An 11,339-nucleotide genomic window follows, 5' to 3' on the forward strand; every position below is an offset into this window, starting at 1 on the left:
CGCAACACCGAGGGTTGCGATCCCGTTGCCGGTCCCGGTCTGGTATGGGCACAACACTGAGGGTTGCGATCTGCTGCCAGTCACGAAAAAAAGACAAAAAGGAAAAAAAAAAATGTGATGCCCAACTTGGCAATGTTGGGAGCGGTTTGAATTATGGGGGCAGATCTCTCATGAATTGATTAACGCCCTGGGGGTGCATAGTGAGTGAGTTCCTGCTCTATGTTCCTGTGAGAGCTGGTTGTTTAAAGACCCTAGCACCTCCCTCACTCCCTCCCTTCCTCTCCCTCTCCCTCTCTCTGTCTCTCTCTCTCTCTCTGTCTGTCTCTCGCTTTCTCTCGCTTCCCCTCATCATGTGATCTGCTTGTACCCATGGGCTGGCCTGCCATTTTCCGCCATGAGTAGAAGCAGCCTGAGGCCTGTTCCAGATGCAGCTGTCCCGGAATTGTAAGCCGAATAATACTCTGTGCTTTATAAATTACCCAGTCTCAGGTATTCCATTATAGCAACATAAAAAGACTAATACATCTCCTCTTTGTAATGAATTAGCATTTTGTGGAGAGATACTTTGAGTTATGTTGCTGTCCCATTACTCATCAGACAATTAATCAATTCATTTATTTGTTTATATCAATATTAACTCTTATTTTAATCAATGAGTTGTAACTCATTCCTATAATTGGTTCTTTTATTGCTCGTCCCATTACTCATCAGACAATTAATCAATTCATTTATTTGTTTATATCAACATTAACTCTTATTTTAATCAATGAGTTGTAACTCATTCCTATAATTGGTTCTTTTATTGCTCAAATTGAGCTCAATTTGTCTAGCTGGGAGGCATTCAGGCTGCATTTGGGGTCCTTTTTGGGTTATTTGGGGGTGGGGGTTTGTTTTCCAGGTTTTTTTAATTTCTAATTTTAATTGACAAATAATAATCGTATAAATGTATGGCATACAGCGTGATGTTTTGATACATGTTTACGTTATGGAATGATTAAATCAAGCTAGTTAACAAATTCATCACCTCGCTTATTTTTTTTTAAATCTAGTCTTTTAGCAATTTTGAAATGTACAATGCATTGTCATTTATTGTAGTCACTGTTCTGTGCAATAGATCACTAAAGTTTATTCCTCCTATCTAACTGAAATTTTGTACCCTTTGATCAACATCTCCTCTTTTCCCATTCTTCCGTCTCCTCCAGCCTCTAGTACCCACCATTCTACTCTCTACTTATATGAGTTAAACTTTTTTTAGATTCAGCATGTAAGTGGGATCATACAGTATTTGTCTTTATGTGCCTGGCTTATTTCATTAAGCATATTGGCATCCAGGTTCATCCACGATATCACAAATAATAGAATTTCCTTCTTTTTTAAGGCTGAGTAGTATTCTATTATATATATACACACCACTTTTTTTATGCATTCATCTGATGAGGGACACCTAGGTTGCTTTCATATTTTAGCTGTTGTGAATAATGCTTCAGTGAACATGGGAGTGCAAATATCTCTTCAGCATACTGACCAATCAGTTCCTTTGGATATATACCCAGAAGTGGGATTGCTGGATCATATGATAATTCTGTTTTTAGTTTTCTGAGGAACCTTATACTGTTTTCCATAATAGCTATATTAACTTACATTTTTATCAACAATATACAAGGTTTCCTTTTCTTCACACCCTTGCAAACACTTACTTTTTTATTTTTTTTATTTTATTTTTTTTGCGACTGGCCTATAGGGGGATCCGAACCCTTGACCTTGGAATTACCAGCACCACGCTCTAACCAAGGGAGCTATCTTTTGTCTTTTTCATACCAGTCATTCTAACAGGTGTGATGTGATATTTTATTAGGTTTTTAATTTGCATTTCCCTGACGATTAGTGATGATGAGCATTTTTTTCATATATTTGTTGGCCACTTTTGTATGTCTTCTTTTGGGAAATGTCTAATTAGGTCCTTTGCCCATTGTTAAGTTGAGTTCTTTTTTTTCTTGCTATTAAGTGTTATGAGTTCGTTATATACTTTAGATATTAGAATTTGAGGCCCTTTTGATGTCCCCATCATTCTTGGACCATATCCTTGCTTTTTGACACAAGATGTTCCAGGTTGATCTTATAGTTTCCCTGTCTCAGCCTTAAAGACAGTCATTTCTCCAAGGAGCCCTATATTTGTTCTTTGTTTACTTGCTTGCTTGTTTTTTAATGGAGAATGGTATTTAGAGACTAAGGTCTGAATGCAAGATATGCTGATTGTTATTGGGGTGTCAGTGCTCCCAGGCCTTCTCAGTAGATGAGCTAGGGAATATATACACATATTTAGTGATTTCATATGACTGATTCCAGTTCTACACTACAGGTTACATTCTAGTTTTCTCCCTTTCTGTATTTGTATCTTTTTTTCTTAATGTAGTTACTGTAGTTATTTATTTGGTCTATTCCATTGTGCGTAGCTAAGTTCCAATTGCTGCCATCCCCCCACCCCCCCAGTGGACTTCCTTCTTACCCCACTTTGCCTCCAACACCCCATACTGGGTTGCCATCCTCCTCCCCTTCTTGAGGACACGTTTCTCTCCCCATGCAATGACGCACCTTGCTGGGCTACTGTAGCACTCCCCCTCTCCCACACCTGACACCAAGCACATATGGCTTTTGGACTCTGATTTACATTTTTAAAACATCTCTGTGAGGGCCAGCCCCGTGGCTCACTCGGGAGAGTGCAGCGCTCGTAGCGCCGAGGCTGCAGGTTCGGATCCTATATATGGATGGCCAGTGTGCTCACTGGTTGAGTGTGGTGCGGTCCACACCGGGCCGAGGGTTGCGATCCCCTTACCAGTCAAAAAAAATATATATCTGTGACTGCTGTGAAGAATAGAGGAAGCAGGAGAGGCAAGCATGAAAGCAGACTAGTCACTTAGGAAGCTATCGTATGTAGTTGTCTGGGTAGGAGGTGATGGAGGCTGGACTAGAAGGCTAATGATGCAGGTTGTGAGATGTGGGATTGCAGTGGCTATCTATTACTGTATAACAAGTTATTCTGAACTTAGCTTAAGACAATAAACATTATCTCACCATTTTGGTGGGTCAGCAATTCAAGCACAGTTTAGCTCAGGCTGTCACACAAGGCTGTAGCTGAGATATTGTCTGATGCTGCAGTCTTCTCAAAGCTTGACTTGGGAAGGATCCAGTGCCAAACTCACTCACATGGCTGTAGATAGACCTCAGAAGATTTGGTTCCAAGCTAACTGAGTGGGTCTCTGCACAGGGCCACCTCATAACATGGCAGCTGGCTTCCCAAGTGAGAGATCTGAGAAAGAGCAAAAGAGAACACCCAAAGCAGAAGCCACAGGCTTTAAACCTAATCTCATAAGTGACATCGTATTCTTTTGCTGTTTATTTATTAGAAGCAAGTCAGTCAGTCCAGCCCACACTCAAGGAGAGTGTTTTATACAAGGGTGTGAATACAAGGAGGAGGTGATCATTGGGGGCTGCTTATCTCGGGGATATATTTTCAAGTAGGATGGAGTCAACAGGATTTGCCGATTGACGGGATTTTGAGAGAATAGGGAGTCAACAATGACTTAAGATTTTGGGCCTGAACTACTGGTGGTACAGTAACTGAGACAGGGAAGACAGAGCAGATTTGGAAGAGGTAGTCAAGAGTTCTACTTTGTCCATGTTAAGTATAAGATACTTGATAGATAACCAAGTGGAGATGGTGAGAGAATAGGTGAAAACAGTCGTTTGGAAGTTAGGATAGAGATTGGTGCTGGAGATAGACTTTGATGTGATTTTACCTATTGTAGTATACAATTTAACTTCATAAATTAATAGTTAAGAGAATATAACCTTCAGTTAAATGCCTAGCTCTGTTGCCCTGGAAACCAGATAAAATTGTATCAAGTATATAGCTACATAAAATTGACCTCTGATTGGTAAATTGCATCTGGATTGAGAAGAATTATAAAAAGCCTGATGAGTTAGCTTGGACTTCTCTGAATGCTGCTACTGCTAATCTTAAAGCTAGCATGAGCCTTGTGGGAAGGGGAATCCTGAAGCTATGCCTATGGAGTTGTAAGAGAGATGTTGGCTTTGGTGGAGCATGAAGCTTTTAAGTCAGGGCAGTGTCCAGTGTGGCTCTCATCTCCCTTGAGCCTGTGCTGTGTCATGTAGAGAGTTGAAGAAAATAGCTCCTGGATGGTTGAGTGAGCTGTCACCTGCATCAACAACTACAAAGACTCCCAGTGAGAGAAACAACTGATGCTGCCCAGCTGGCAAGCTGTGGTTCCTGTCCTCTGTCCTTCTGAGCCATCAGGTGTCAAGTGTGGCCTATGATAGTCTTATGAATCTGGTCAGTAGCTGCATAATCTGAACTAGGGATGGATTTCCCTTCAGAGGCATCACTGTTTTTGATAGAATCAGGGAATATCTTTAGTGAACTTCTCTGTTTCACATTGTATTCCCTATTCTTGCAGGAAACAATAGAAATCTTGTGGGAAAATGAGTTAATTTTGTCTATCTCATCTCAAGGCCTTCACTTCTTTGAATCTACCAGCAGCCAGTGAGGCTACTGTATCCACCAGTAGATAAACAAAAGGTATACATGGTAATACAGATGTTTTGGATGGGAGTGGAGCTACCAGTACCTTGAAAATAAGAAACTTATTACCTAGAACCCAGCACATCACTCAGCTTACAAACTGTTCATTCATCCAACAAATATTTATTGAGCACCCCAGTATATGTTAGGCATTGATGGGTTTATACATTACCAGTGGTGAGTGAAATATATCTGGTCCTTGCTTTCTTGGAGCTTATAGTCATTTAAGGACTACTAGCTGGTAGACTAATACTGTACTATAATTTAGTGTCTATTGTTTTTGTTATAGTACCTTCATTTTCCCATCTAAGTTTTATTCTCTTACAGGATCGGCAAGAAGATTTTAATTTCTTCTTCAGGAATTTATATTAGTTTAATGTGATTGAAGAGAATACTCTGAAAGTATTTAAGTAGATAACAAATACCATTTTTTGAAAAAATTATTTTTTTCTTCAAGTCCTTTATTTTCTGAAATAAAATTAAATAGAGTCAGGGTTAAGGTTAAGTCCCACACCCACAGCAGAGACAGGTCTGACTTGGGGGTTTTTCCCCATGGGCTTCACCTGAGCTGGGCTCATGGTTAGGCTCTTAGCTGCTGGCGTTTCTTCCTCACTGTCTGAGTTCTCACTGCTGCTCTCCAAGTCTTCCTTCTGCTTCCCCACCTGGGCCTGGGTGTCTGTCGTCCCTGTCCTGTCAGGGGATGCTGGGGCAGCCCCTTTCCTGGGGGACTCCTGGTCAGGGGCTGAGCGAGCTCTGACCTGGGAGGTCTTCCCCAAGGGCTTTGCCTGAAGCAGGATGTCTCCTCCTCACTGTTTTTGCTGCTGCTCTCTGAGTCCTCCTCTGGCCCCTGGGTGGCTGTGGGTCCCGCCTTCCCAGTGGGTGCTGGGGTAGCCCATTTCCCAGGGGTTCCCTTGGCCGGGGCTGAGGCAACTCTGACCTGGAGAATTTTCTCAGAGGCCTGGCTGGGTGTCCCTGCAGGAGCCTCCTCCTCATTTTCAGACTCCTCCTTGCTCTTCTCCGACGCCTCCTCTGGCTTCTTGACCCTCCCTGCTGGGGCCAGGGCACTTCCTCTGACCTGGGGTGTCACATCCCCCACCTTCCTAGGGGTTGAGGCTAACGCTTTTGCTGGCAACCTCTTGATAAGGTCTGGCGAGGCATTCACCTGCACTGGTTCTACTGAGGGTTTCACCTCCAAGTCTGTCTCATCACTTGAGCTGGAGGTGTCCTCACTGGAGCTGTCAGCCTGCCCACTTACACCATCCCAGGCTTGGCAGCAGCTCCGAGGCTGGGACCCTGCCCTAAGTTTCTGAGACCAAGACGGTATTTGCTGAGGGCTCTGCTGACTTCTTGGGCAACTTCCCAGAGAGGAAGTGGGCTACTGACTTCTTGGAGGCAGAGTGTGGCATGGAGTTCCCCATCTTGCTGGCTTTCTTGGTCTTTGCCTTGGCTTTTTCTTTCATGCTTGATGGCATGTCCACCCATGTGACAGAGGAGTTGGTAGACGGTAGTTTGGGGGTGGCTTTGGCAGATTCGGTTTCTGTTTCCTCCTCTTCCGAGCTCTCTGGGCTGCTAATAGGGTCCTACATACTCATCTTCTTGGCTTGCAGTACTGCATCATCCTCTGCCTTCTGCTTCTGGCCAAGTTCTGAGGTTTGTTACCAGTGTGTATAGATGTCCAGGAAGGTTACAGGCTGAGCCAGGAAACTTTTCTGACTGCTCTGCTCCTTTACTTCCCGCCTGCAGCAGATGCTGGTAGATCTGCTTCCTGGCCTCAGCCATGCCCACAACCCTGGACCAGTCAGCTCACCTACCGCCATCCCCTACAAATGCTATTTTATACCACTTTTGGTTGCCCTCACTTTTATCTTTAAGCACTTCCCGCCTGCAGCAGATGCTGGTAGATCTGCTTCCTGGCCTCAGCCATGCCCACAACCCTGGACCAGTCAGCTCACCTGCCGCCATCCCCTACAAATGCTATTTTATACCACTTTTGGTTGCCCTCACTTTTATCTTTAAGTGAGCTAATTGCCACCATCTATACAGAAAGCACAAAAGTCTTTATTTTCGTTGTTATGGTACTTAGCTTTTACATAGAATTAGTAACATATAAACTAAGTAACTAGTATCTACATGAAACTTGACAAGGTAAAAAGTTGTGGAGTATGGAAAGGTAGAAAGTTTGGGCTATTTCACGCATGAGACAGTAGAAAATTGTTATTACTATTTTTTTTCTTTTCACCAGCTGGCCAGTGTGGGGATCCAAACCATGTTAACTAACACCATGCTCTAACCAACCGATCTAACCGGCCAGCCCGTACAAATTATTGTTTTCACTTACATCAGGAGAAATAAAGATATGCTTTTTTTGTTTTTAAGTATTAGAATCTTGAAGTCTTTTGAACCAAGTTTGAAAACAACAGCATGGCTTGCTTAGATTTTTCTCTACTGTGTATATACTGTTTTCCCACTTGGTGGCACCTTCTGTTCATTTCTAAGTAGCATGTCTTTTCTCCTTCAGTGTAGTATATTAGTCTCTGTAGGGGTTTTGCTTATTAAAATTAATGTTTTATTACTCAAGTAACACATAAGTACATTCTCTTAAAAATAATAGTGTAGGGGGCTGGCCCGGTGGCGCACTGCGCTGGTGCGCCGCTTGGGAAGCGTGGAGGCACTCCCGCTGAGGGTTCGGATCCCGCATACGGACCGGTTCCCGCTCACTGGCTGAGCGAGGCACGGGGGCAACGCCGAGGGTTGCGATCCCGTTGCCGGTCCCGGTCCGGTACGGGGGCGACACTGAGGGTTGCGATCCGTTGCCGGACACGGAAAAAAAATAAATAAATAAAAAAATAATAGTGTGGGTTAAAGGGTTTTTTTTTTTTTTTTTTTTTTTTTTTTTTTTTTTTTTTTTTTTTTTTTTTTTTTTTTTTCCCTTGTGGCTGGCCTGTTTGGGGATACAAACCCTGGACCTTGGTTTTGTCAGCATTACACTCTCCCAAGTTAAGTTAATAGGCCAGCCCCCAATAACTGTTTCTGCTCTGGTAAGGTTAATTTATTTAGGATGCTTAACATCACTGTGGTCAGCTTTTTTTTTGTTTGTTTGCACGTTGTGTTCTAGAAGCCTTTGTAGAGAAGTAGGGTGGCAGGTCTTAGGAGGATTATGTGGAAATGATAGACAGGAATCAAGGATGATTCATAGATTTGGGGCTTGGATGGTTGGCACTATTTTGTGCTTGAATGGTTGGTACCACAGTGGTGGGACCATTCATTGAGATGGAGACTGAGAGAAGGGGGTAGATGGGGGTGGTGGCAGATTAGAATCAGAAGCCTCTTTTTGGGCCATAGTAAGTTTGCAATACCTTTTGGAAATTCAAGTGAATAGATATGTCAGACAAACAGCTGGATCTATGAATCTGGAGCTAGGACATTGGTCAAACCAGCAAAGAAGAATAAGAAGTAGCTAGCAAAGTAGGAGGAAAGGAAAGAGAGATTAGCATTTCAAGAAGGGAAGGCTCCGCTTTATTGATTGTTGCCAGAGAGGCTGAATAAGATTATGACAGAGCAGTGTCCGTGTGATTTGGCAACATGAAATTCATTGAATCTGCATAGAATCTGTTCTTGAAAAAAATGTGGAGAGATTAGAAAAGTTTAAAGATTCTGGCAAGGGAGGGTGAAACACAAACCTCTAAGAGACAACCACTGTCAACATTTGACATATCTCCTTTAGCCCTTCTTAAAGCATTTTTTATGCAGTTGTTGTGTTCACAATCATATTCAGTTGTTGGGGTTTTTTTCCCATTACAGTGAGGAAAATTGGTTGTAGTTTATTGGTCACACCCTCTTTAGATGAAAGTTTGTGATTATAAATAACAATATACATATACATTTCTGTTGTAATATACACAATATTTTGTGGCTTGCTTTCTCCTCCCCTCGCTTAATATATCACAGACATTTCCCCATTCCACTAAATATTCTGCTTGTCACTTTCAGTTTTTAAGTGTCTGAGGGGCTTTTGTATGTAAAAAAGATTAATAGCAATTTGGCTTTAAAATTAATATCCTATTTATTACAACTGCAAATTATAAAACCTAGTTCATAAGTCTTGAGGTTCAATTTATAAATAGAATAACAAGATTAGTAAATCAAATATTTTTGCATAAAAATAAAGAATAATCATTTTCTCCTGCTCTTTGGTGAATGTTTGACAAAGTCTAATGAAAAGGTTTAAATTCTCCTAAACAGTTACACCCATTTGCAAATTTAATTAATTATATACTTTTAAGCATTTTAGGTTAACATTTATAAATTTAATGTATTTGATTTTTTTCAATTCTTCAGGTGCCCAGTGGATAGGTAGATTAACAAACCTATCAAGCAAACTATTTCCGAGCACTTAAATGACTCTTGTTTACTCAAGCCAAAAACTTAAGGGTCATCTTCAACTCTTTCTAATGTCCAGTCTAGCATCAAATTCTTTACACTTTACTTCCTGAATATGTCCCACAACTGATCACCCATGACTATTATTCTAGTCCAAGCTATAGTTATCTCTTGCCTGGATTTCTACCACAACTTCCCAACTGGTCTGATTACATTCATGCAACACACTAATATTCTCCACATCCTAAGTAATTAGAATGATTATTTTAAAATGTAAATCAGATCACATCAAATCTCTGCTCGGAACTGTCCAGTGGCTTCCCGTTGTAGTGAGAATAAAAACCCCACCTTCTTACATGTTCTGCAAGGCCTTATGTGATCTCAGTCCTGCCTAGCTCTGTGTTACACTGTGCTGCTAACTCTGACTTAGCCACCTTGGCCTTCTTTGCTTTTCTTTGTACAGTGAGCAACTCCCACTTCAGTCTCTTTGCACTAGCTGTTTCCCCAGATTTTGCATGGCTCACACCTTCAGTTTATTCAAGAGCCTGCTTCAGTGGCTCCCCAGATAACCCACGCTAAAACCTGTTCCCCTCTGACACCATCCCCTCCCCCTACTCTAGTTTTTCCCTTGGTAGCACTTACCTACCTCTGTCTGGTGTTATTTATTATTTAATTTCTTGTTTATTTCCCTACCTACCATGCTAGAATACTGCTTAGCACATAGTAGTTGCAAAATAAATATTTGATGAGTGAATGAATGTAGACACAATATTTTACTTGAAACCATTATTTTTTGGATACAATAATCAGTTTTTTTCACTTTAGCTAGGTATTATAAGGATGGCATGTTTGGTTACTTTTTATAGCCTTTCTTTAATGAATCTGGTAAATGAAATTTACCTCTGAAATCCATTCTAATTTAAGCCTGTCCTTCTTAGTACCTCATCCCACTGAATCATTTGTTGTAGTCTTTTAAAATATTATTCCCTAAAATAAATTGCCAGCTGTCGATGGCAGAGAATATTGTTTTCTTCCTCTTGGTATATCTGCCTTATCTAGCCTTCTTCAGGTAGTAGTGAGTGCTGTGTAAGATACTCCTTAAATTGAAGTGAGTGTTACTCAGCACAATAGGTCGTGAGATTCTTTTCAAAATATGTCCTTCCTAATGTTTATTTTCTCCTCTAGAAAATTAGAATATTAAGAGACTTTGTTCTAAGAAACTAGACTGCATAGGTAGATTTTCCTATGTTATAGAATGTTACTTTTCTTTATAACCTTTCTCTGTTAAAACATGTTCACGATGAGCAGAAGACAAGTTTATTTTGATTTTTAAAATTCAGCTTTTGTTTAACATGTTTCACTTGCTGTTCAATGCTTCATTTAATATTGATTCTAACATTTTACAAAGATGAGTTGTTGGAAAATCCTATACCTGGGGTGTGGAAGTAAATTACATGTTACTCTTGGTGAACAAGGAACTGCTCTTGATTCCAGTTTCCAGAATAAGTTTTTATTGTATTCGCAGGTTATCAGAGCTATAGTATATGGTAGAGATAGTTATGTATAGAAAATTTTGAGGTTTCTAGATAGAAACATGAAACCTTTAGTGAATGACATTGTATTGAGAAAAAATTTCCATTAAGGTGGACCTAGAGCAACAGTCTGTCTGCCACTAAAACATTTGAGTACTTTAGAAGGAGTGATTTTTTTTTTTTTTTTTTTTAATGATAGCTTAAGTAGGATAAAATGAAGTTAGAGGTAGACAGAACCTATTTATAAACTCAAAATACATGACAGATGACTTGGGCAGGCTTTATAAACCATCTGTAGAATGGATTTGAATTAGAAGGATTTTTCTTCTTAATATACTTCTTATGAAGTAGTATATGTTCATCATAGAAAATTCAGAAAATAACAAAGGAAATAAAAATAACCTGTTATCCTACCACATAGAAACAACCACTGTTGACATTTTGATATATATTATTCCAATTTCCTCTTTTTCTGTGCATATGTATCCTTTTGTTTTTGTTATTAATGGAATTGGGCTTTTTGAAGAGGTAGCCTGGGTTTGAATCCTAGCTCCACTACCTTGGGCAAGTTATTTAAACTCTCAGGGCCCTGGTTGTCTCATTTATTAAAGTGGGATAATAATATGTACCTCTAGAGTTGTTGTAGGCTTAAATAAGTTAATGTTTCTAAAGTGTTTAGAAAAGTGTCCATGGGCTGGCCTGGTGGCGCACTGGATAAGTGCGCCGCTTGGGAAGCGCGGAGGCGCTCCCGCCCTAGGGTTCGGATCCCACATACAGACTGGTTCCCGCTCACTGGCTGAGCGAGGCGCAGGAGCGCCACCGCGGGG

The 11,339-nt window shown here is 40.8% G+C and overlaps 1 protein-coding gene and 1 pseudogene across 1 annotated transcript in view; one reads left to right on the forward strand and one right to left on the reverse strand.

The window, feature by feature from the left end:
• Positions 1 to 11,339, forward strand: part of NDUFA12 (NADH dehydrogenase (ubiquinone) 1 alpha subcomplex, 12) — a 26,409-nt gene that overhangs the window by 10,555 nt on the left and 4,515 nt on the right. The gene's annotated exons all lie outside the window — the stretch shown is intronic.
• Positions 5,080 to 6,417, reverse strand: LOC103603479 (annotated as a pseudogene).

The sequence above is a fragment of the Galeopterus variegatus genome, unplaced genomic scaffold, assembly GCF_000696425.1.
Source record: "Galeopterus variegatus unplaced genomic scaffold, G_variegatus-3.0.2 Scaffold4619, whole genome shotgun sequence".
Lineage (NCBI taxonomy): Eukaryota > Metazoa > Chordata > Mammalia > Dermoptera > Cynocephalidae > Galeopterus > Galeopterus variegatus.